Source organism: Anomaloglossus baeobatrachus, chromosome 9, assembly GCF_048569485.1.
Source record: "Anomaloglossus baeobatrachus isolate aAnoBae1 chromosome 9, aAnoBae1.hap1, whole genome shotgun sequence".
Classification (NCBI taxonomy): domain Eukaryota; kingdom Metazoa; phylum Chordata; class Amphibia; order Anura; family Aromobatidae; genus Anomaloglossus; species Anomaloglossus baeobatrachus.
Window position 1 is genome coordinate 32,468,743 of NC_134361.1, and position 25,811 is coordinate 32,494,553.

General features: G+C 45.7%; 1 protein-coding gene across 4 annotated transcripts in view; it reads left to right on the forward strand.

Annotated features, from left to right (window-relative positions):
* The window catches only part of LRFN1 (leucine rich repeat and fibronectin type III domain containing 1), a 268,291-nt gene that overhangs the window by 143,802 nt on the left and 98,678 nt on the right, over positions 1 to 25,811 (forward strand). For 3 of the 4 annotated variants that reach the window (XM_075323478.1, XM_075323481.1, XM_075323479.1), the window contains exon 2: positions 3,390 to 3,477. The gene's annotated coding sequence lies outside the window, so the exon portion shown is untranslated. The remainder of the gene's footprint in view (positions 1 to 3,389; positions 3,478 to 25,811) is intronic. The other variant, XM_075323480.1, reaches the window with a different exon arrangement.

Sequence of the window (25,811 nt, forward strand, 5' to 3'; positions counted from 1 at the left end):
TTGGGGGGAAAAAAGTGCATCATATAGTCCGAAATTTACGTTAAGTGTAATTGGCGTCCAACCCTTGCTTTTCCCCAGTCTAGTTACCTGCATATTGCTGCATTGATATTATAACCTACTCATTTGGAGTACAGATGATGGATGTGATGGATCATTACTTGTCTCCCCCTCTGAGTGTTGTGCTAGTCCTACAACAGGCTTATCCCAAAACTTAGGGCTCTTTCAGATGTCCGATATCATCGGTCCGATCTTGGATTGCAATGCCCGGACTGGCTTCCAGTACGAATATATGAGGCTGCCATGCTTGGTTCGAGAGACTTTCAGTCAGTTCGTGCATTGAGATCCGAGATCGGACCGATGATCATGGAAGTCTGAAAGAGCCCTTGGTTGGAGACAAGTGTTGAGTTTACCATTTCACTGCCAGCATTGGTACTCTCTACCCAAGTTGTGGTTTTCCTGCATACTGCGGCAGGTTTTTATTGCTGATGTCATAGATATCTCCATCTTCCTGTTCGATCTGATGAATTAATTTGGCACGTTTAAGTATATGAGACCAGGTAATGCCATAAAAAGGTGAAAGTTTGTCAAAATGACTACATATATATAAAATTGTCATGCCTAAAACCTCACCGTAAGAAAGCCAGGCACCCTTGTCATTTAGCGGATCCTATTGAGGGACTAAATGTTTTTCAATAAAACTGAATGCTGCCCGTTCGCGAAGCTCCAGAGCAGCCGTTCCCGCTCCCCGCAGCCCAGTCATTTCCACTTTTTATAGAGCTACATGCACTGATAAAAACCCTGCCCTAAATGCAGTTTATAATTTCCCTTGTGCCTACCTATAGCCCACAAAGGAAAAGTAGAGAAAAAAAGCAAACATGTTGGATCTATGTCTCTACTTGTTGCGAAACCGTGCAAGTATTGACCGGGCGACACTGGAAGAAAACTCGGAGTAATGAAGACCTAAATGTTGGTCATGTGATATTGTGGAAAAAAGCTGACGGCGTAAAGATCCTGGAGCGAAAAAAATCTGATCATTTTAACCAGAATTGATTTTTCCCAGATTCCCTTGAACAAAGGTTGATGGGACATCGAATGCTGAGCAAATAGAATATTGCATGAGCTTCATCTGCAGACAATATTGATGGACCCCAACGATGACCTCTCTGCATTTCCACTTCTTCAGCGTCTTATAAGATACAAGATGCTGTCATCATTTTTAATTTGAACACCCGGACCGAACATCGGCCATTAGAGAGGTTGGCCATTATTTTTTTATTGTTGGCTTACGCTAATCGGTGGGGATGCGGCACCCGGCAGTCATACCAATGAGCTTTTACCAGCAGCAGTGGCTGCCGGAACTTCTCGGATCCTACTAAAACCTCACAACTCTGTCAAAAATAGTGTCCAGGACCAGGTACTACAGATTATTTGACTGGGTGGTGGATCTACAGTCCTGGCCGTGGCCACTATAGACATGACACATTCCGGCAGCATCTAAGGACTTCAAGCCGAGTCTGTAATAGTTGATTATCGGGGCTGACAATTATTGCACCCCTCACTAATCAGATACCAAAGTAGTGGCCAACCTCTTTAAATATCATCCTTAAGAGTCCTGATGGTTCATTGAGAATTCATTAAGACTTGGAGACCTTTTATCATCAACTGTGTCTTGACCGTATTGTCTAAAGGGGGTGTTACACGCATCGATATCGCTTGCATGTGTACCTGCCCCCGTCGTTTGTGCGTCACGGGCAAATCGCTGCCTGTGGCGCACAATATCATTAGCAGCCGTCACACATACTTACCTTATTAGCGATGTCGCTGTTTCCGGCGAACCACCTCCTTTCTAAGGGGGCACTTCGTGTCACAGCGGCATCACTAAGCGGCCGGCCAATAGAAGCGGAGGCGCGGAGATGAGCGGATGTAACATGCCGCCCACCTCTTTCCTTCCTCATTGCCGGAGGCCGCAGGTAAGCTGTAGTTCGTCGTTCCCGAGGTGTCACACATAGCGATGAGCGAGGTGATGTGCTGCCTCTGGAACGACGAACAACCTGCGTCCTCTACAATCAACGATTTTTTAAAATGAACGACGTGTCAACGATGGACGATTTGGTGAGTATTTTCCATCGTTAACGGTCGTTCGTGCATGTCACTAACATCGCTAATGGATGTGCGTCACGGAATCCATGACCCCGGCGATATATCGTTGCGTGTAACGGGGCCTTTAGATTAATTGCAAGCTTTAGACTTTTCCACAAGGTAGATATATTGTTGTTTTTCAAAAAATAAAAAAAAAATAAAAAAATGGGCATCCAGAAAGGCTAAAATACTTTTTTAGAGTCTTGTTATTTTAAGGAGTTCCCACCACTGGGATGGCTTTCATTGATCAATTATTGTAGACTCAAGCCATCCATGTGTGACCTAAGCTGCAATTGTGTAATACTGCATTTTCCCTTTCTCTACCCATGGTGGCTACTTTTTGAAAAGGGGAATGAGACAACCCCTATAACTAATATAGAAATTGGATCAATTTAAAAAGAAAGACCTTATGAAGACGTTTTGATATTGACACCCATAAAGTAGATAGTGCCACTTAGCAAAAGCCAACTTGGCACCTTGTACTGCTGCTCCACCATTTAGATACAGGAGGGGTAGTTTGTGAATATAATGGGTCAAGAAATTGCAGTTTCACCCTTGGCAACATTTTCTAAATACGTAGTTTCGAAATTTTGAAGGAAGTCAATTTCCATCTTGCATGGCAAGCCAATGTCAACCTTTGGTGTTTCTGAAGGCACATCCCGACACACCCATGCCTTTCGTCTCTCTCGACACCTCAGCCCCACCTCTATTTTGATCCCAGGAGCTTCAAGGAGGAGGCCCCAGAGATTGATACTTGCTTCCCATCACCTCCAGGAGAAGATGGCAACAATAGATCCTGGCCTTTTGCTTCTCATTAGTTCCTCAGAAGTTTCTCATTTTCTCTTCTTCCAGGCCCCACATGCCTTTTTTTCCCTCAAGGTTTTAATACTTTTCTTCCACTAAGCAACCAATGTGAATTTACAGACTTAAGAAGTGCCCCGGCGATGATACATTGTGTCTGAGGCTCACTTAATAATCTGTATTTAAATCCATTTCTCTAAACTAGAACACAATATTGATCTTCGGTGCCGGGAATCTTCTACGTTCTTCTCGGGCTTGTACGATTTAAGACTTAATCATGGGAACTGTCAGGAGTATACAGTAAAATGTTGCTTTTATTACCAACTTTCATACAATGAAATGCAGATCTAAAAGGTTTATTAGATTCATTTGTGCTCATTGTTACATAACCTGAGTGATTTACGTACCGGAATCTTTATGACTCTCATAAATGTCTATTTGATTTTCAGATCCAACTAAGCTCCGGTGTTGCAATGTATACTTGACGGCGACTTTGGTTCTTAAATCCAAGATGTAACATCCTCGCACTGGTAAGAGGTAGGTACAATGTGTGCTCCTATATATGATACTGTATATCAATGAGATATATGAGAGGGATTCCAGTTGGCCATACACGTTAGAGTAATGTTGGCTGAAACATCTGATTTTTGCGTCATCGGCTGGCTTTCTAACGTGTATGGGAACCTCAAAACTCAAGATGACAAACTCAACACCCAAGATCCATTTTGTCTGATAGGAGATAAGCTACTGGAAGAGATGTTTGACATGACTCCCTTCTCCCCATTAATAATACATGCATGTTCAATCATTCATGTATTTGGTTGGCTCGGGAGAGATGATTGACAGCCAAACCAACATTGAGAAGACAGGTATCTTAGGTTTCTGGCTAGTTATAGGAAAGATGAATTCAGTATTTAACTTATTATTTAACAATTATTACTAGAAGTGAGCAAATTAACCACAATCCTAAATTGTTAAGATTCAAGTTGTACAAATTCAGCAGAATAGTGGCCACCCAGTCACCATTTTGCTTAATTCTTTATATGTCTATGAAGGGATTAAACATTTATAAAAGCTTAAACTCATCTACCCTAGGGCTGGACATCTCATTTTCTGCCACTTCAGCATACCACTTGGTCCTCTGCTTCCTACTTTTGGTCTTCAGTCTTCTCTTACTCTTTGGTCTTATTTTGCTTTGTCTTCTTTTGCTCCTAGGTCTTTTTTTGCTCTTCGGTCTCTTGTTGCTCTTCGGTCTCTTTTTGCTCTTTGGTCTCTTTTTGCTCTTTGGTCTCTTTTGCTCTTTGGTCTCTTTTTGCTCTTTGGTCTCTTTTTGCTCTTCAGTCTTTTTTTGCTCTTCAGTCTTCTTTTGCTCTTCGGTCTTTTTTTGCTCTTTGATCTTCTTTTGCTCTTTGGTCTTTTGCTCTCTGGTCTTCATTTTCTCTTCAGCCTTCTTTTGCTCTTCGTTCTTATGTTCTTCAGTCTTTTTTTCTATCTTAGATCTTCTTTTGCTCTTCTGTCTTCTTTTGCTCTTTGGTCTTCTTTTTTTCTTTGGTCTTCTTTTGCTCGTTGGTCTTCTTTTTTTCTTCTGTCTTCTTTTGCTTTTCGGTCTAATTTTTTCTTTGGTCTTCTTCTACTCTTTGGTCTTTGTTTGTATTTTTTCTCTTCAGTCTTCTTTTGCTCTTTGGTCTTCTTTTCTTTTTGGTCTTTTCCTCTTTGATCTCCTTTTTTTCTTCTGTCTTCTTTTGCTATTCGGTCTTAATTATTCTTTGGTCTTCTTCTGCTCTTCGGTCTTCTTTTGTCTTTTTTCCCTTTGGCCTTTTTTTACTCTTTGGTCTTCTTTTTTTCTTTGGTCTTTTTTCCTCTTTGATCTCCTTTTTTCTTCAGTCTTCTTTTGCTCTTTGGTCTTCTTTTGCTCTTTGGTTTACATTTGCTCTTCAGAGGATTTGACAAAAAGCTGTATGGCCAGGCAGTTGAGTGTAATCTTTCATTATTTTGAAGCCTTTTCCAGCCCTCAAAAGACCTCAGAACCTTAAAGCAAAAAATAAATTCAGGGGCACTTTTATTTAGATGACTTTTATTCAAACCAAAACAAATCTATAGACTCTTTAAAGTATATCTACCCGATACAAATTTGGGGGATATTCGAGCAGCTTAATTTATTACTCTGTATGTTCACATCTGCATTGGAGACTCTTAAGATCTTGCAGTCGTATTTTTCTGACTAGCACCACAACAGACTCAGTTTAAAGTTAATAAAAACAAATCATATATATTTTTTTTAAATTACGTCATTAATACATTAAATATTTTCAATCGTTGAATTTTTTTTGGGGGGATTGGCACCAAACCATTTTACAGCAGTCCCATACACAATGAAAGGACCAGTATATCTTAGAGCTCTGTTTTCCAGATTGGTAGAGGTCTCAGTGAATAGACTCCCCTATGATTAGCAAGTAATTACCGGTCTTTTGGATAGCTGCCTAGAATGGAAAAAATACATTTTTTTGCATTTCCAAGGAGATCATCGATGTAGCGCTTTCTACCTTTCTACTTGCTTATGAGTTTAAGGAACCATGGGCAGGCAATGAGACAGTGTTCTTCTGGAATGTTTTATGACTTCATAGATGAACATAGAAGGTTAGCCGGTTGGTTATTTTGGGAAGATTCGCCTCTTTGGCTAGTCTTCCCTGTTTGGCTATAATGGTTGGCAATGGAAATTAATAGAGTTCTAGATTCTTATACTTGTTCCCTTACTTGATTGTGGCATAATGTTAATTGCTCTCATGGTAAAATTCTGAAGATTTATCAAGGTTTACAAGTCTTCATCAGTGTTTCATTCCTCTAGCTGAATCAGTGCAAAGGATCCTGTATTAAAATTGTCACTTGATGTAAAAGCTTTCTCACTCATCATAGTTGTGCTGTTTTAGCACAATTCTCGTGAGAAAAATGGAAAACATGAAGAATTCTTGGTTGTTAGCTATTTCAGCTAAGCTTCCAAAAAGCCGACGAAAGGTCAGTGATAGATAGTGTTAAATGGCAGATTGAGGTCTCCATAGAAGAGATAATAACGAGAGACGTTTTCTCAGCTTCCTTCCTTCAGAAATTTATGGATTTAATAACCCTTAAAATATCTCATTGAGTAACATAATTGCTTCATAGCGGCATTACACAAAGAAAATGATCAATACAAATCCTATATTTAAAGATATGTGCTGATACAATTCCTAGCATTTTTTTTTTCGGTAATAGCGGTAGAGAACATGGGAGAAGGGAACATTGTCCTGGACAATGGCTGGAATCGGAAGAGAAGATTCGGTAAATGTGGAAAAGAGAGATAGTATGTTGTGTAACTTTATAGATTGAGCTGACAAAGTTATATTATAAAATCTTAGGGGAAAATGTGGTCTGGAGAGCTTGGAAAACGTGATAACATGGAGAGGGATTAAGAATAGATAGAATTTTTGCGCTACCCAAGAGATATTGGACTACCCAACTAGTTTCGAGCTACATGGGATGTCCGGTGACAACACGTTATCATGAACAAGATAGGTGATAACTCATTGATTGGTTGGAGTCTGACAAGGAGCAGCACAAAAAACTTTTATCCTCGATTGAATGGAGTGGTGCTACACATGCTAGGCTGCCGCCACCGTCATGCTGTCATGGGGCTGTCAAGTGCTGCCATCTGTTTTTTTTTCTGGCAGCCTCATAGAAAATGAATGGAGTGGTGGTCAAGCATCCAACATGACCCTCAATTTTGTAACAGGGATACGTTCTTCATCAGGGGTAAACAATCCCAATTCTGTCAACCAGTTCAGATTCAGGCAACCGGACAACCACTAATCATCAAGTTACCTACTATGATGCACGTGCACCGCCCCGCGCTCGGCCACAGCCGAGCCACTCAGATCCGGGCTCGTGTGTCGGTGGCTCGAGCGCCTCCGGACCAGGGGTCACGTCGCTCTGGAAAGGGTCTGGCGTGTTGAAAGAGGGTTTTTGTTTAGATTAGAGTTCATGACGCCACCCACGGGTTGTGGTGAATGTAGGCACCACCGCTGCTGGTTACTGGGCACCCCGGGGGAGATGTTGAGGGGGCAGCTTGTGATGTTAACCCCTCCGTGGGCAGGGGGTGGTGGCCCCGGGACCCGGTTGATGTGGTGCATTGTTCGTGCGCGGCCTGCAGGCACAGTGGTACTCACTCGGACAAACACACTGGAGTCTCTGGTAAACCAAACAGTCTTCTGTTAGTAATCTTCTTGGACTTGTCTTATTAGTGACAACTCCTTTAAAAAAATCAGCCAGCAGGGCACTCACGTATTATGCCCAGAACCAGATGGTTTGCAGATTTTGCCAGGAAACCAGAGCCAATCAGGCATTACAAGCTGTCATAAAGATTAATGTACCTCTTTGTAATACAAGAATTGGTTGAAATCTGCCACATCAGGAGCTGCTCTTACTGAGCAACTCATCATTCTTACTCTTAAAGGTGAGTCCCTTATGGAGATCACCATTTATGATGTCTATATGCTCTACAAGGCACATGATTTAGGGTTGCCTTCATGAAACAACCCCTTTTAATGAGCTCATGGAGGGATAGACTCCCCCATTCAGATGTGGAGTAGTCACCATGGTGCTCGTGCATGATGATGATATAGATGAGCGGTTCAGGATAGGCAAGTGTTAATGCTAGAAAGAAGTTGGGCAAAAGTGTCATGAAACGTCCATGTCAGAAGATGTAGTTGAGGTTTAACAAGAAAGGTTCCAGGAGTAAATTCGAAGGAGCTAGATAAGTGTGAAGGTTAAGTTATTGTGACAATTTGCAACTAGGGTCAGTTAAATACAATATAAGAAGAATATTCTTTTCAACATATTTATAAATGACCTTGTTGGGGGCATGCGGAGTAGAATTTCAATATTTGCAGATGATACTAAACTCTGCAGGGTAATCAATATAGAGGAGGATAATTTTATATTACAGGGAGATTTATGTAAATTGGAGGATTGGGCTGAGAAGTGGTAATTGAAGCTTAATGTAGATAAATGTAAGGTCATGCACTTGGGTAGAGGAAATAACATTTATGATTATGTACTTAATTGTAGAACACTGGGTAAAACAGACACAGAAAGACTTGGGTGTATGGGTGGATGGTAAACTTCACTTTAGTGGACAGTGTCAGGCAGCTGCTGCCAGGGCTAATAAAATAATGGGATGTATTAAAAGAGGTATAAGTGTTCATGAAAAAAAATATAGTTCTACCTCTGTACAAGTCACTAGTGCGACCGCACTTATATACTGTGTACAATTCTGGTCACCGATATATAAGAAGGACATAGCTGAACTGGAGAGGGTGCAGAGAAGAGCGACCAAGATTATTAGAGGAATGGGTGGGCTGCAATACCAAGACAGGTTATTAAACTTGGGGTTATTTAGTTTGGAAAAACGAAGGCTTAGGGGGGATCTAATCACAATGTATAAATATATGAGGGGACAGTACAGAGACCTTTCCAAAGATCTTTTTACACCTAGGCCTGCGACTGGAACACGGGGGCATCCGCTACGTCTTGAGGAAAGAAGGTTTAATCCTAATCACAGACGAGGATTCTTTACTGTACGAGCAGTGAGACTATGGAACTCTCTGCCGCATGATGTTGTAACGAGTGATTCACTACTAACATTTAAGCAGAGCCTGGACGCCTTTCTTGAAAAATTTAATATTACCAGTTATGTATATTAGATTTTATGACAGGGTATTGATCCAGGGAACTAGTCTGATTCCCGGATGTGGAGTCAGGAAGGAAATTTTTTCCCCATTGGAACTTGTTTGCCACATTGGGGTTTTTTTTGCCTTCCTCTGGATCAACATGTTAGGCTATGGGTTGAACTAGATGGACTTAGAGTCTCCCTTCAACCTTAAAAACTATGATACTATGGTACTATGATACTATGAAGAACCGTTAAGAAGTCAGATCGGTGTTCAATCTAGGCCTGGAGGGTTTAGAAGGGTCATATGGACCTCCTGAGAAGATATCATGAGCCTTCACATGGTAATAAATAAAAGGTAGCCAAATTGTTGGACACTTTCAAGGTGTCCTTACATTTTAATAGCTGTTGGCCAAACACTACCTATTCATCCTAAGCACCTGAACACACATGTTCATGTGTTTAGGATGACTTTCTTCTTGTGTGTCTTGTTATCCCATTTTGGTGGACTTTACTCTTGTGTGTGTAGGTACCCCATTTTGACCGACTTTGCTTTTATGTGTACGGACACCCCATTTTGGCCAACTTTGCTCTTGTGTATAATGGCACCCCATATTGGCTGACTTTGCTCTTGTGTGTATGGGTACCCCATTTTGACCGACTTTGCTTCTATGTGTATGGACACCCCATTTTGGTCGACTTTGCACTTGTGTGTATGGCAACCATATTTTGTTCAACTTTGCTCTTGTGTGTATTGGCAACACATTTTTCGTGACTTTCCTCTTGTGTGTATGGTCACACTATTTTGGCCAACTTTGCTCTTGTGTGTATGGGAACGCCATTTTGGCCGACTTTGGTGTTCTGTGTATGGACACCCCATTTTGTCTACTTTGTTCTTGTGTGTATGGGAACCCTATTTTGGTTGACTTTGCTCTTGTGTGTATGGGAACCCCATTTTGGCTGACTTTGGTCTTCTGTGTATGGGCACCCCATTTTGGCCGACTTTGTTTTGTGTCTATGGGCACCTCATGTTGGGCAACTTTGCTCCTTTTGTATGTGTACCCCATTTTGACCTACTTTGCTCTTGTGTGTATGGTAACCCCATTTTGGTTGACTTTGCTCTTGTGTGTATGGACACCCCACTTTGTCCAACTTTGATCTTGTGTATATGGTCACCCCATTTTGGCCGACGTTGCTCCTGTGTGTGTGGACACCCTCAGATAATTATTGTTTAAATCTTTAGAAATGTGATGTAATAATGGAAGGATGGCACAACGGACCATGGGATGAGCCAATACTATAATATATTGTCTGGCAGCATTGTAGAATAAAATGCCGGATTGTCCAGTCGTATCTGGAGGGATGTTGTGTTGAGGCTTTTAGACAGATGGACCGGGGGAAACTGAATGTGTCTCTGGATGAAATATATAATGAAATGTTGGATCTTGGCTTTGGAACGGATGTAATATGGAGACTGTATGTTGTAATGACTCAGGGGATAATGGAACGCAGAAAAAGAATGTAGAAAAATAATGGAAGGATGAAACTTGAAAGCTGAAGGTCGTCTACTGACAAAGGCCATCGTGGTATTCATAAGTGTAATTAAGTGTGTACACATCGGGAAGGACGGAATGTAGACTTGTAATGTTGTCTTGGGATACAGTATAATACAGGTACACAATGCTTCCTCTTGACATTGTGGAGAAAGGAATATGTATGGGGAGCTCCTGGTTACATCCGGGAGGGGTAGAGACAGCTAAGCCTTGTATGTTCTCATCATAAACCATGTGTGACTGGAGCATGAAATGTGAGGACTGAATGGTGCAAAACTATTGACAAAGGAAAGGAATATTTTTCACACCGGCGATCACGATTAGATAAAGTTAGGATATAACAAATATTGATGACCTATCCATCGGGACCCACATCTAACTCAAGAACTTGGCTACGATTGTCAACGTAGGGATGGCTCTCTACATCCAAACTGTTAGAACTCCCAAATCAATCAATGGCCGTGTATGCCATGGCCACCTCTAAATTTGGACAGCACGTGTCGGGGCTCTGTTCTAGCGATAGCAATTGGACCCATGTCCGATGGGTGTCACTGCTCTCCGGTTTGGCGCCTTCTTTCTGCTGCGATCTCCATCCTCCTTCTAGCCAGCCCAGGCCAGCATTGTGGTCCTGCACAGGCGCACTTTGATCTACTCTGCTGAGGACAGATCAAAGTACTGTAATGCGTAGGCATGATGAAAGGTTAAAGAAAGTCCGCGCATGCGCACTACAATACTTTGATCTGCCCTCAGCAGGGTAGATCAAAGTGTGCCTGCGCAGGAGCGCAATGCTGGCCTGTGTGGATGATGTGGGACGCGTCATGCACATGGGTCTCAGAAGAAGGAGGACGGAGGTCGCTGCAGAGAGGAGGTGCCGGATCGGAGAGTAGTGACACCCATTGGATCGGAGAGCAGCAACACCCATTGGACCGGAGAGCAGCGACACACATTGGACCGGAGAGCAGCGACACCCATTGGACCGGAGAGCAGCGACACCCATTGAACTGGAGAGCAGCGACACCCATTGGACCGGACAGCAGCAACACCCATTGGACTGGAGAGCAGCAACACCCAATGGACCGGAGAGCAGCGACACCCATTGGACCTGAGAGCAGCGACACCCATTGGAACCGGAGAGCAGCGACACCCATTGGAATCGGAGAGCAGCAACACCCATTGGACTGGAGAGCAGCAACACCCATTGGACCGTAGAGCAGCGACACCCATTGGACCGGAGAGCAGCGACACCCATTGGACTGGAGAGCAGCAACACCCAATGGACCAGAGAGCAGCGACACCCATTGGACCGGAGAGCAGCGACACCCATTGGACCGTAGAGCAGTGACACCCATTGGAGAGGACTGCCCCCTAGATGAGTATAATAAAGGTCCTTTTTACATTCTACAGAGCGGCCTGGGCTCTTATATACATATTCTAGAATACTATACATAAGAGCTCACTGGTGGTGGCCGCAGCTCATAAGGGAAAAAACTGGTGACAGGTTCCCTTTAAGGGGTTGAGAGTCTTGTGGAAGTTTAAAGGGATTATTACCGACTTTTGTAAATGGGTATTATCGGATAGCCCTTGTAAATACAAGCAATTTTGCAATTCACTGAATATTAAAATTTCCATCCATTCTTGAGATATTAACACTTTTGTTTTCACCTTGTTGCCTTGGAGACCGACCACCGTCATTGCCAGATAGCAGTAAAGGCACAATACTCAGAAACTCTCTTCTATAAAGCTTGTAAGCACAGTTTTGAAGCTGGCCAGCATCACTGGAGTAAACTGCTACCTCTTATTCCCGGCCATCTTCAGCACTGTGCTTACAAGGAAGTCATTAGCAGTGGTCGGTTTCCAAGGCAACGAGCTGTAAACAAAAGAAAAATATTAATATCTCAAAAATGGCCGAAAATTTTAATAAGCAGTAAATTGCAAAAGTGCTTCATTTCACAAGCGCTATCCGGCAATATCCATCTCTGAAGATGGGAATAACCCTTTAAGGAGCTGGTCCTGTAATGATACCCATTAGGTGTTTCTAGAATAAAAAGGCAGTGACAGAGAGCAAAAAAAAAAAAAGTTCTTTAGATCTTCATTGGGCATTGTAGTATGAGGTTACGGCTAACGGAGAAGAAGAGGCGTGAGGACACAATTACACTTGTCTTGTGACTGTGTCAGAAGGAAGGAGTAATTAGAGCGGTAATGACACCTTGTTACCCAGATGAAGGGTGAACTATGGACGCAGCAGGAACATCAGGAAAGGATGCAGTGTGAATACGGGTTGATACATGTGTGGTGACATCAGAAAAATAGCCTAACACTGTACTATGTGCGGACAATAGGACTGATGAGGACTAAGTTATAGAAGTACAATTGTATATTAAAAGGAACTTGTCATTTGAGTCCAATCTGCCGGCAGCGCGGGGTAGAGCAGAAGCAGCCGGGCAGAGTGATGTATAGCTTTCTGGGAAAATATTCAGCGTAACTTGAAATAAATTCATTTAAATTCCTGCTTGCTCTAGGTTTAGGAGTCCAGTGGGCGGGGCTACACACAGAACAATTTAATATTAAAAGGAACTTGTCATTTTACTATTAAAGTCCAATCTGCCAGCAGCCCGGGGTAGAGCAGAAGCAGCCGAGCAGAGTGATGTATAGTTTTCTGGGAAAAGATTAAGTGTAACCTGAAATAAATTCATTTAAATTCCTGCTTGCTCTAGGTTTAGGAGTCCAGTGGGCGGGGCTACACACAGAAAGACTGACAACCACTAGTAGGACCGCCCACTGGACTCCTAAGCCGAGAGCAAGTGGGAATTTAAATTAGTTAATTAATAGTTATACAATACTAAATCTTTTCCCACATAACTGTCTATCGATCTGCTCAGCTCCTCCTGCTCTATAACATGGTGCCTGCAGAGTGGACTCCTTGTTCAACATGACCAAAGTGGGACAATCTAACACATGGTAGTGCTCGCTCATCACTAGTTACAAGTACTGAGCACCCGAGCATGGTAGTGCCCGCTCCTCACTAGTTACAAGTACTGAGCACCCGAGCATGGTAGTGCCCGCTCATCACTAGTTACGAACACCGAGCACCCGAGCATGGTAGTGCCCGCTCATCACTAGTTACCAGTACTGAGCACCTGAGCATGGTAGTGTCCGCTCATCACTAGTTACAAGTACTGAGCACCCGAGCATGGTAGTGCCCACTCATCACTAGTTACGAGTACTGAGCTCCCGAGCATGGTAGTGCCCACTCATCACTAGTTACGTGTACAGAGCACCCGAGCATGGTAGTGCCCGCTCATCACTAGTTACGAGTACTGAGCACCCGAGCATGGTAGTGCTCGCTCATCACTAGTTACAAGTACTGAGCACCCGAGCATGGTAGTGCCCGCTCATCACTAGTTACCAGTACTGAGCCCCCGAGCATGGTAGTGTCCGCTCATCACTAGTTACAAGTACTGAGCACCCGAGCATGGTAGTGCCCACTAATCACTAGTTACGAGTACTGAGCACCTGAGCATGGTAGTGCCCGCTCATCACTAGTTACGAGTACTGAGCACCTGAGCATGGTAGTGCCCGCTCATCACTAGTTACAAGTACTGAGCACCTGAGCATGGTAGTGCCCGCTCATCACTAGTTACAAGTACTGAGCACCTGAGCATGGTAGTGCCCGCTCATCACTAGTTACGAGTACCGAGCATGGTAGTGCTCGTTCATCACTAGTAGTAACCAATTGAGTGAATGACTATTACTAGAACTGGTGCAAATCAATTTGGAGGAGCCAGTCTAGTGATCAGGTCGGTAAGCTCTGACCGTTGGATGGAAGACCCGAGAACCGCCTCTTACCTCCCGACATCCGCGCCTCTTCTTTTGATTAGTTGTCCCGGGGCAATGTTACAGGGGTATCATGCAACAATGGTGACGTCCTTTGAGTATTTAGTAAAAGAAGAACCGTGGATGTTGGGAGGGAAGAGGATCTCGGGCTCAGAGATTATTGGCCAAGCCGCTCTCATTATTACTGGAGAATTGGATGGATCTATTCTCTAGCCAATAGAAAATGGTTGCAAGTGATAAAAAGATCTAATCCTTCTTTGTTCCATACCATTTAATTTATTTTTTTTTTAGTGTTAGGGTTCACAAACTTTCATGGTAAAAGACCAACATTAACAAACTCCACTAATAAAAAACTATACAATGAATGGCAGTAATATTCCATTCTGTCACATCCATAGCATTGCATGCAGACTATATATCTGCCGCCTGCGAGCGAGCCGAGTGCGGCGGTGACATGATGGAGCGCCGTAGTTCTGTATCAATGTCCTATGGCGCTGTAGAAAGTACAAGCAAAATCATGTCACCTCTGCGGTGGAATCACATGCGGCTTGTACAGAGAAGCCATTGCGGCTGCAGGCGAGATACATTACCGTCAAGCTCTTGACTTTAAAGACTTTTCCAAGAATTTGAATAGCTTTTTTTTACAGGCCGACGGTATAACAAAAAGTAACACATTGTGCCAAATCGTCTCAGTTTCTCAGTGACATGTCTTCTGCATCCACCTGCACCGCTAGCTGCCCTCAATGGATCATATTGGGCAGTGATGGTCCATGGTGGCCCTCGTCAGTGTATCATGATATCATGCATTGGAGACATGAAGCAGGCGCTGTTTGTTACAAAGAATACCGGATTCACGTGGACGGATGTGATAAAGAATAGGGATGATCGAATATCACCAATATTCGGCAATATTCGGCTTCGCGAATATCCGACGGATAGGTCGCCGCTATGCGAATATTCGATGCTCAATGTAAGAAAGCCATGGAACTCATAGGGTGGAGGGGCAACATGACTAGAGGGAAGGGAAGGAGTGATGGGGTTAATAAAAGGGTTAAGGGGATTGGTGGATTTTATAGGATGCAGAATGGGATTGGAGAGAAGGAAGTGTCCTAGGAGGGGGGGGATATATTAGGAGCTGTGGAGGCGTCTTACCTTCCTTATCGTTTCCGGATGGAGTCTGATCCCCGCCCACCCTCCCCTGAGGTTTGAGTTTATTATTAAAAAAAAATATATAGGAAGTGTTTGTCACAGCGGCGGGGGTAGGTCTGGCCCAGAGGCGGTTTGAAACTGGACAGAGAGACACTGACTTGGTATGGTGGCTCCGGGGTATTAATCCGTGAGGTGATTATTACCTCATCTCTGGGCCGCTGTGTTGCAGCCAGGGATATTGGGGGTAAGAAGTGGTTTTCTGGACTGGGCCTACCCAGGATTACCTGTAAGGTATTGATTGTATGGTGTTATGTGACGCCCTGGGCAAGCCAGGGGTCACAGGTCACAACAGCACCCACACCCCACATCCCTGCAGAAACACCAAAGTCAGAACACAAACCCTTGTTGCCTTCCTTCAGGGGCTGATGATCACACCAGGGGGTGGAGCCAGGCGGTTGGTCTCCACCCACCGAGGAGTTCACAGTCCTGGAGGCGGGAAAACCAGGCAGAAAGCTAGGGAAGTGAAGGAGTAAACAGTGAAGATAGAGTTTGGAGGAGGAAGTAGAAGGAGGGAAAGTAGAGAAAGGAGAAAAGTGACAGTTGAGGAAGCCTGAAGTTGGTCCGGGTGTGTGCCCCGGACCGAGACAGCAAGGTTGACAGACGGCGGTGACCGTCTGCAGGAGAGGCTGATCGGAGGTTGCCGAAAGGACCATGGTGGCCCGGCGGTACCGGAGTGGTATACAAAGAACAGTCAGCACCAGTGGCAGGGGCCTTTCGGATCCCAGCAAGGCTAGGAGTCGCCGAATTTGCCAAATCCGTCAGTGAAGGGGACCTCCAGGTCTCCCAGCAGCAAAGTCCCGAGTGAAGGCAATCGTCCAACCGTGAAGGGGAGACACCACCAAGACACCAGTTTCCCAGGGCCAGCGCCTGCGGGCAAGAGTGGGGCTCCTCCGGCCCATATCCAAGTCGGGGAGCGGGTTACCGGTGGGAATCCATCGCTACCAAAGACTATACTTAGGTGCAGGGAAGAGACCGTCACCGTTAACTGCAGGGAACATCAGCACCGCAGCCGTCCGAGGGACCCGTCCAACCAGCCGCTTGTTTACCGTGAACTGTTTCATCATCTGTGGGCTGAGTGAGTACCTCCGTGCTGTGCGGCACAGCGCTGACCCTGCATCCCTGCACCTCCACAGTCCCCATAACCCGCCTGTCCAAGCATCCACAACCCCATCATCGGGCCCCGGGACCACCAAACCCCTACCCATGGAGGGGCAAACCAACATCTAGCTGCTCCATACCACCACTCCCGGGATCCCCAGACAGAGCAGCGGTGGTGTCCACACAATCACCACAACCGTGGGTGGCGTCACGGACATTAACCAAATCCCCCACCAACAATCAAATCCCCTTTCACTCACGGGCGAGGAGTGCCGCTCGAGTCCCCGGGACCCGGGCCATCGCTCGATCCACCGAGCAGCAGCAGCCGCAGAGCAGCGGCGGCCGGGCCTGAGAAGGTGGGAGAGCGCAGCGTTGACACCCTCCTCCCCGCCCGCGACAGTTACCTACTGTTATTTGTTGGGGGTCGCCCGTTGGACAGCGCCCCCTTTTATGTTAGTATGTAAACAATAGGTAATAAAAGCTGCTGTGGCCAATTTTGAACCAAGTCGCAAGCCGTCTGTGTTTTCATTTGTAAGTGGTTAATGGTGAAGGTAACACACAAGCATCATGACTGGAGAATCCTTCCTCAATGGTCAAGTCTATGGGAAGCCCGAATAGTTGCTATTCGGCAACTATTCGGGTTTCCCATAGACTTACATTGCGCATCGAATATTCACAAATAGTCGAATAGCGGCGACCTATTCGGCGAATATGGGTGTTGCCGAATATTTGAGGTATTCGATGATCCCTAATAAAGATGCATTTTACATTCTGCTACAAAGGCAACACCCTGAGTCTACCCAACCAAACATCGACCACTGTAGGGTTGTTTGAGGACGTACTTTACATGTAGGTGCAAAACTAGTTTGAGGGCGAATATGCACAGTTTTAGGGGTATCATAGGGGTCCATAAGAACTGCTCTGTACATATAATATATATGTATATATATATATATATATATATATTTATAACCGTATATGCAGACTGAGTAAGTGGCAGCACTGATCTCCTGGACAGGCCGTGACTCCTCTCTCTCAGACACCTTCTCTTTATCAGTTTCTTGTACTTATACAGTGAGTACAGAAAGTATTCAGACCCCTTTAAATTTTTCACTCTTTGTTTCATTACAGCCATTTGGTAAATTCCAAAAAATTATTTTTTTTTCTCAGTAATGTGCACTCTGCTCCCCATCCCCCATCTTGACAGAATAAAAACAGACATGTAGAAATTTTTGCAAATCTATTAAACAAGAAAAACTGAAGTATCACATGGTCATAAGTATTCAGCCCCTTTGCTCAGTATTGAGTAGAAGCACCCTATGGAGCTAGTACAGTCATCAGTCTTCTTGGGAATGTGCAACAAGTTTTTCACCCCTGGATTTGGGGATCCTCGGCCATTCTTCCTTGCAGATCCTTTCCAGTTCCGTTAGGTTGGATGGTGAACGTTGGACGACGCGATTTTCAGGTCTCTCCAGAGATGCTCAATTGGGTTTAGGTCAGGGCTCTGGCTGGGCCGGTCAAGAATGGTCACAGAGTTTTTCTGAAGCCACTCCTTTGTTATTTTAGCTGTGTGCTTAATGTCATTGTCTTGTTGGAAGGTGAACCTTCAGCCAAGTCTGAGGTGCAGAGCACTCTGAAAGAGGTTTTCTTCCAGGATATCTCTGTACTTGGCCGCATTCATCTTTCCTCCAATTACAACCAGTCATCCTGTCCCTGCAGCTGAAAAACACCCTCATAGTATGATGCAGCCACCACCATGTTTCACTGTGGGGATTGTATTGGGCAGGTGATGAGCAGTGCCTGGTTTTCTCCACACATACCGCTTAGGTTTCTCACCAATAAGTTCTATCTTCATGTCATCAGACCAGAGAATCTTATTTCTCATAGTCCAGGAGTCCTTCATGTGTTTTTTGCAAGCTCTATGTGGGCTTTCATATGTCTTGCACTGAGGAGAGGCTTCCGTCGGGCCACTCTGCCATAAAGGCCCGACTGGTGGAGGGCTGCAGTGATAGTTGACTTTGTGGAACTTTCTCCCATCTCCCTACTGCATCTCTAGAGCTCAGCCACAGTGATCTTGGGGTTCTTCTTTACCTCTCTCACCAAGGCTCTTCTCCCAAGATTGCTCAGTTTGGCTGGACGGCCAGGTCTAGGAAGAGTTCTGGTGGTCCCAAACTTCATCCATTTAAGGATTATGGAGGCCACTGTGCTCTTAATAACCTTGAGTACTGCAGAAATTCTTTTGTAACCTTGGCCAGATCTGTGCCTTGCCACAATTCTGTCTCTGAGCTCCTTGGGCAGTTCCTTTGACCTCACGATTCTCATTTGGTGTGACTTGCAGTGTGAGCTGTGAGGTCTTATATAGACAGGTGTGCGCCTTTCCAAGTCCTATCAGTTTAATTACACACAGCTGGACTCCAATGAAGGAGTAGAAGCATCTCAAGGAGGATCACAAGGAAATAGACAGCATGTGACTTACATATGGGTGTCTGAGCAAAGGGGCTGAATACTTACTGTATGACCATGTGATATTTCTGTTTTTCTTGTTTAATACATTTGCAAACATTTCTCCATTTCTGTTTTTTTCTGTCAAGATGGGGGATGGGGGCAGAGTGCACATTAATGAGGAAAACAATGAACTTTTTGAATTTACCAAATGGCTGCAATGAAACAAAGAGTGAAAAATGTAAAGGGGTCTGAATACTTTCCGTGCCCACTATCCCTTCCCCTCATACACTGATAACATTGTGCACAATGTCTTCCTGGATGAGCTCTGACGTCCTCTCTTCCCCACAAATTAGCAGCATCCATGACACACGCTGAGGCTGAGTAATTAGAGACTAGAGATGAGCGAACCGGTCCCGGTTCGGCTCGAGGCGGTTCGCCGAACGGGGGGTCTGGCTCGAGTTCGGCTCGTCGAACGTTCGACGAACCGAACTCGAGCCCATAGGAAACAATGGCAGGCAATCACAAACACAGTAAAACACCTAGAAAACACCCTCAAAGGTGTCCAAAAGGTGACAAACAACTCACAACACAACACAAACACATGGGAAAGTGACAAGGACATGTACTCATGCGAAAACAAAACAGCTGGACAAGGAAAAAGAGGAGGACACACAGATATAGGCATGGCACGCCCTTCTAAAGTCATGTAAAACACCGCAAGGTGACTCCAAGCGGAGTCTCCCTTTTTTCCAAAAATTGGGCCCCACACACCCACCCCTTCAGTGGCAGCAGTTGTGCCCCAGTTGTACACTTCACAGCTAGATTTGCATCAAGCACATTCAAAAATACGCCATTCTTATCCGTCCCCAGGATGACACCGGGGTAGGTAGCAAAGTCTTTCCTGATCCCAGCTCTGTTCATCTTGGCTTCTTTTAAAAACACAGCAAGCAAGGGTTACTCCAAGCGGAGTCTCCCTTTTTTCCAAAAATTGGGCCCCACACACACCCACCCCTTCAGTGGCAGCACTTGGGCCCCAGTTGTACACTTCACAGCTAGATTTGCATCAAGCACATTCAAAAATACGCTATTCTTAACCGTCCCCAGGATGACACCGGGGTAGGTAGCAAAGTCTTTCCTGATCCCAGCTCTGTTCATCTTGGCTTCTTTTAAAAACACAGCAAGCAAGGGTTACTCCAAGCGGAGTCTCCCTTTTTTCCAAAAATTGGGCCACACAGACACCCACCCCATCAGTGGCAGCACTTGGGCCCTAGTTGCAAACAGGATGTTTTGATTTGCATCAAGCACATTCAAAAATACGCTATTCTTAGCCGTCCACAGGATGACACCGGGGTAGGTAGCAAAGTCTTTCCTGATCCCAGCTCTGTTCATCTTGGCTTCTTTTAAAAACACAGCAAGCAAGGGTTACTCCAAGCGGAGTCTCCCTTTTTTCCAAAAATTGGGCCACACAGACACCCACCCCATCAGTGGCAGCACTTGGGCCCTAGTTGCAAACAGGATGTTTTGATTTGCATCAAGCACATTCAAAAATACGCTATTCTTAGCCGTCCCCAGGATGACACCGGGGTAGGTAGCAAAGTCTTTGCTGACCCATGACTTGTTCATCTTGGCTTCTTTTAAAAACAATGTAAGCAAGGGTTACTCCAAGCGGAGTCTCCCTTTTTTCCAAAAATTGGGCCACACAGACACCCACCCCATCAGTGGCAGCACTTGGGCCCTAGTTGCAAACAGGATGTTTTGATTTGCATCAAGCACATTCAAAAATACGCTATTCTTAGCCGTCCCCAGGATGACACCGGGGTAGGTAGCAAAGTCTTTGCTGACCCATGACTTGTTCATCTTGGCTTCTTTTAAAAACAATGTAAGCAAGGGTTACTCCAAGCGGAGTCTCCCTTTTTTCCAAAAATTGGGCCACACAGACACCCACCCCATCAGTGGCAGCACTTGGGCCCTAGTTGCAAACAGGATGTTTTGATTTGCATCAAGCACATTCAAAAATACGCTATTCTTAGCCGTCCCCAGGATGACACCGGGGTAGGTAGCAAAGTCTTTGCTGACCCATGACTTGTTCATCTTGGCTTCTTTTAAAAACAATGTAAGCAAGGGTTACTCCAAGCGGAGTCTCCCTTTTTTCCAAAAATTGGGCCACACAGACACCCACCCCATCAGTGGCAGCACTTGGGCCCTAGTTGCAAACAGGATGTTTTGATTTGCATCAAGCACATTCAAAAATACGCTATTCTTAGCCGTCCACAGGATGACACCGGGGTAGGTAGCAAAGTCTTTCCTGATCCCAGCTCTGTTCATCTTGGCTTCTTTTAAAAACACAGCAAGCAAGGGTTACTCCAAGCGGAGTCTCCCTTTTTTCCAAAAATTGGGCCACACAGACACCCACCCCATCAGTGGCAGCACTTGGGCCCTAGTTGCAAACAGGATGTTTTGATTTGCATCAAGCACATTCAAAAATACGCTATTCTTAGCCGTCCCCAGGATGACACCGGGGTAGGTAGCAAAGTCTTTCCTGATCCCAGCTCTGTTCATCTTGGCTTCTTTTAAAAACACAGCAAGCAAGGGTTACTCCAAGCGGAGTCTCCCTTTTTTCCAAAAATTGGGCCACACAGACACCCACCCCATCAGTGGCAGCACTTGGGCCCTAGTTGCAAACAGGATGTTTTGATTTGCATCAAGCACATTCAAAAATACGCTATTCTTAGCCGTCCCCAGGATGACACCGGGGTAGGTAGCAAAGTCTTTGCTGACCCATGACTTGTTCATCTTGGCTTCTTTTAAAAACAATGTAAGCAAGGGTTACTCCAAGCGGAGTCTCCCTTTTTTCCAAAAATTGGGCCACACAGACACCCACCCCATCAGTGGCAGCACTTGGGCCCTAGTTGCAAACAGGATGTTTTGATTTGCATCAAGCACATTCAAAAATACGCTATTCTTAGCCGTCCACAGGATGACACCGGGGTAGGTAGCAAAGTCTTTCCTGATCCCAGCTCTGTTCATCTTGGCTTCTTTTAAAAACACAGCAAGCAAGGGTTACTCCAAGCGGAGTCTCCCTTTTTTCCAAAAATTGGGCCACACAGACACCCACCCCATCAGTGGCAGCACTTGGGCCCTAGTTGCAAACAGGATGTTTTGATTTGCATCAAGCACATTCAAAAATACGCTATTCTTAGCCGTCCACAGGATGACACCGGGGTAGGTAGCAAAGTCTTTCCTGATCCCAGCTCTGTTCATCTTGGCTTCTTTTAAAAACACAGCAAGCAAGGGTTACTCCAAGCGGAGTCTCCCTTTTTTCCAAAAATTGGGCCACACAGACACCCACCCCATCAGTGGCAGCACTTGGGCCCTAGTTGCAAACAGGATGTTTTGATTTGCATCAAGCACATTCAAAAATACGCTATTTTTATCCGTCCCCAGGATGACACCGGGGTAGGTAGCAAAGTCTTTCCTGATCCCAGCTCTGTTCATCTTGGCTTCTTTTAAAAACACAGCAAGCAAGGGTTACTCCAAGCGGAGTCTCCCTTTTTTCCAAAAATTGGGCCACACAGACACCCACCCCATCAGTGGCAGCACTTGGGCCCTAGTTGCAAACAGGATGTTTTGATTTGCATCAAGCACATTCCAAATCCACAAGCATTTACTCTCCCCAGGATGACACAGGGGTAGTAAATTCCTTCTGGATCCATGACTTGTTCATTTTGATGAACGTCAGTCTGTCCACATTGTCACTGGACAGACGCGTGCGCTTATCTGTCAGCACACACCCAGCAGCACTGAATACACGTTCAGAGACAACGCTGGCAGCTGGACACGACAAAATCTCCAAGGCGTAAGTTGCGAGCTCTGGCCATTTTTGTAGGTTTGAAGCCCAAAAGGAGCAAGGCTCCAGTTGCACAGTCATGGCATCGATGTTCATTTGGAGATACTCCTGTATCATCCTCTCCAGCCGTTGACTATGTGTCAGACTTGTTGTCTCTGGTGGCCTTGCAAAAGAGGGTCTAAAAAAATTATGAAAAGATTCCATAAAATTGCTGTTACCGGCACCAGAAAAGGTCCTACTGGTACGGGTAGACTGTTGAAGATGACGAGACCGTCCCATGTTTGTCAAGTTACAACTGGGAGATTCACTCCCTGCACCTGCACGGTTGTTTGGTGGAAAAGCCGAGCTAAGATCTAGTAACAGCTTCTGCTGATACTCCTGCATACGTGCGTCCCTTTCTATGGCTGGAATTATGTCACAAAATTTGGACTTGTACCGGGGATCTAATAGTGTGGCAATCCAGTAGTCATCATCACTTCTAATTTTGACAATACGACTGTCATGTTGGAGGTAGTGCAACAAAAAGGCACTCATGTGTCTTGCGCAGCCATGCGGACCAAGTCCATGCTGTGTTTGTGGCATAGAGGTGCTACCCGTTCTTTCTTCCTCTGACATCTGACCCCAACCTCTTTCAACTGAAATTTGACCAAGGTCTCCCTCATCCGCTGAGTCTTCCATGTCCATGGACAGTTCGTCCTCCATTTCTTCATGTTCTCCTGCACCTTGCTCAACATTTCGCCTGCTACTATGCGCCCTTGTCGATCCCTGTCCCCCATGGTCCCATGCCTGCTGCGTTGGTGATGATGAACGTCTGGACCTTGGTGATGTTGTTGTCCCTTGCGCATATGAATCCTCCTGTAGTTCCTCCCCTTCATGTTGTCCCACCCCCTGACTCCGAATAGTGTTTAGCGTGTGCTCCAGCATGTAAATGACTGGAATCGTCATGCTGATAATGGCATTGTCAGCGCTAAACATATTCGTCGCCATGTCGAAACTGTGCAGAAGGGTGCATAGGTCCTTGATCTGAGACCACTCCATCAGGGTGATCTGCCCCACCTCTGCATCTCGTTGGCCCAGGCTATACGTCATGACGTATTGCACCAGGGCTCTGCGGTGCTGCCACAGTCGCTGTAACATGTGGAGAGTTGAATTCCAGCGTGTCGCCACATCGCATTTCAGGCGATGAACCGGCAGGCCGAAAGACTTCTGGAGCGATGCAAGTCGCTCTGCTGCGGCGCTTGAACGGCGGAAGTGAGCTGACAGTTTTCGTGCCCTGTTCAGAAGGCCATCTAGGCCGGGATAGTGTGTTAAAAATTGCTGCACGACAAGGTTCAACACGTGAGCCATACAAGGTACGTGTGTCACCTTGCCCAGGCGAAGTGCCGCACCCAGGTTTGCAGCATTGTCGCACACGGCCTTACCAGGCTGCAGTTTGAGTGGAGACAACCATTTATTAAACTCGGACCGCAAAGCTGACCACAACTCCTCAGCTGTGTGACTCTTATTACCAAGACATGTCAAGCTAAAGACCGCCTGATGCCGTTGCGCTCTGCTGCCAGCATAGTAATGAGGGGTGCGTGATTCCTTCTGCGCAGTGAGAACGCTGGTGGCCTGACCAGGCAGGCTTGGGGCGGAGGTGGAGGACCCAGATGAGGTGGAGGATGCAGAAGCAGTGGCGGAACTTGGACAGACAGAGGATTGACACACAAGTCGTGGGGACGGCAAGACTTGTGCAGCAGACCCTTCACCATCTATCACCATAGTTACCCAGTGCCCAGTCAGCGACATGTAACGTCCCTGTCCATGCTTACTGGTCCAAGTATCGGTGGTGAAATGCACCCGTTCACACACAGAGTTTCTCAAGGAAGCGGTGATGTTGTGTGCGACATGCTGGTGTAGCGCGGGCACACCTTTCTTAGAGAAGTAGTGGCGACTAGGCATCTGGTACTGGGGCACAGCGACAGACATAAGGTCTCTAAAATCCTGTGTGTCCACTAGGCGGAAAGGCAGCATTTCGGTAGCCAACAGCTTACAGAGGGATAGAGTCAACCTCTTAGCTTTGTCATGGGTCGGAGGAAGTGGCCTTTTATTTGACCACATCTGAGGGACAGAGATCTGGCTGCTGTGTGTAGACGGTGTTGAGTAGGGTGTCCCTGGAAAAATGCAGGTTTGTGAGGAAAGTGCAGGCGGAGACATGATGTTGCCTTCATCCAACGTTGGTGCTATCGATGTCTGAGAGAGCTGTACACACTCACTTGTTTCCCCTTCCAAACCAACTGACGACCTTACAAGCAAACTGCCTGTTGCGGTTACAGTGGTGGAAGTTTTGCGTGGAAAAACAGGTGTGGCAGCTGTCCCCACAGTCCTAGAAGATGAAGAGCGCGCGGATGCAGTGGAAGGGGCGGGCGGTGGATGGTTCGCTCCGCTAGGCCGCATTGCAGCACGGTGAGCTTCCCACCGGGACTTATGATATTTATTCATGTGACGATTCATGGAAGAAGTTGTCAAACTGCTGAGCTTTTGACCTCTACTAAGAGAATCATGACAAATGTTACATATCACATGAGTTGGGCGATCTTTTTCGATGTGAAAAAAGGACCAGGCTAGGCAAGGCTTAGAGGCCATGCGACCTGTTGATCCACCCCGAATAATGCTCATAGGCAGAGTGGTGGCTGAGGATGCAGTTGTAGACGTGCTACCAGTGCTCCGACTCTGTCCAGGAAGGCGCAAGGTAACTTCGTCGTCGGTTGCATCCTCCTCCACCGCCTCTGTTGACCTCCTCGAGTGCCTGACTGGGGGTTGACAGTAGGTGGGATCTAGAACGTCATCATCAATTGTTGTGTTTGCACTCCCCTCCCCCTCAGACCGAGCCTCTTCTTGCCCTGACGGAATATTTAAGTTGTCATCCCAATCGGGTATCTGCGTCTCATCTTCATCAGTATGTTCCTCATTGTCTATAACCACAGGTGTTACAGTTTGTGACAAAGGGTCAACATTATGCTCAGAAACTTGGTCCTCATGGCCTGAATCTGAGTCACAAAGGTTCTGGGCATCACTGCAGACCATTTCCTGTTCTGTACTCACTGTAGCTTGGGAGCAGACCTCTGATTCCCAGGCTATAGTGTGACTGAACAGCTCTGCAGACTCAGCCATCTCAGTTCCACCATACTGTGCAGGGCTGATG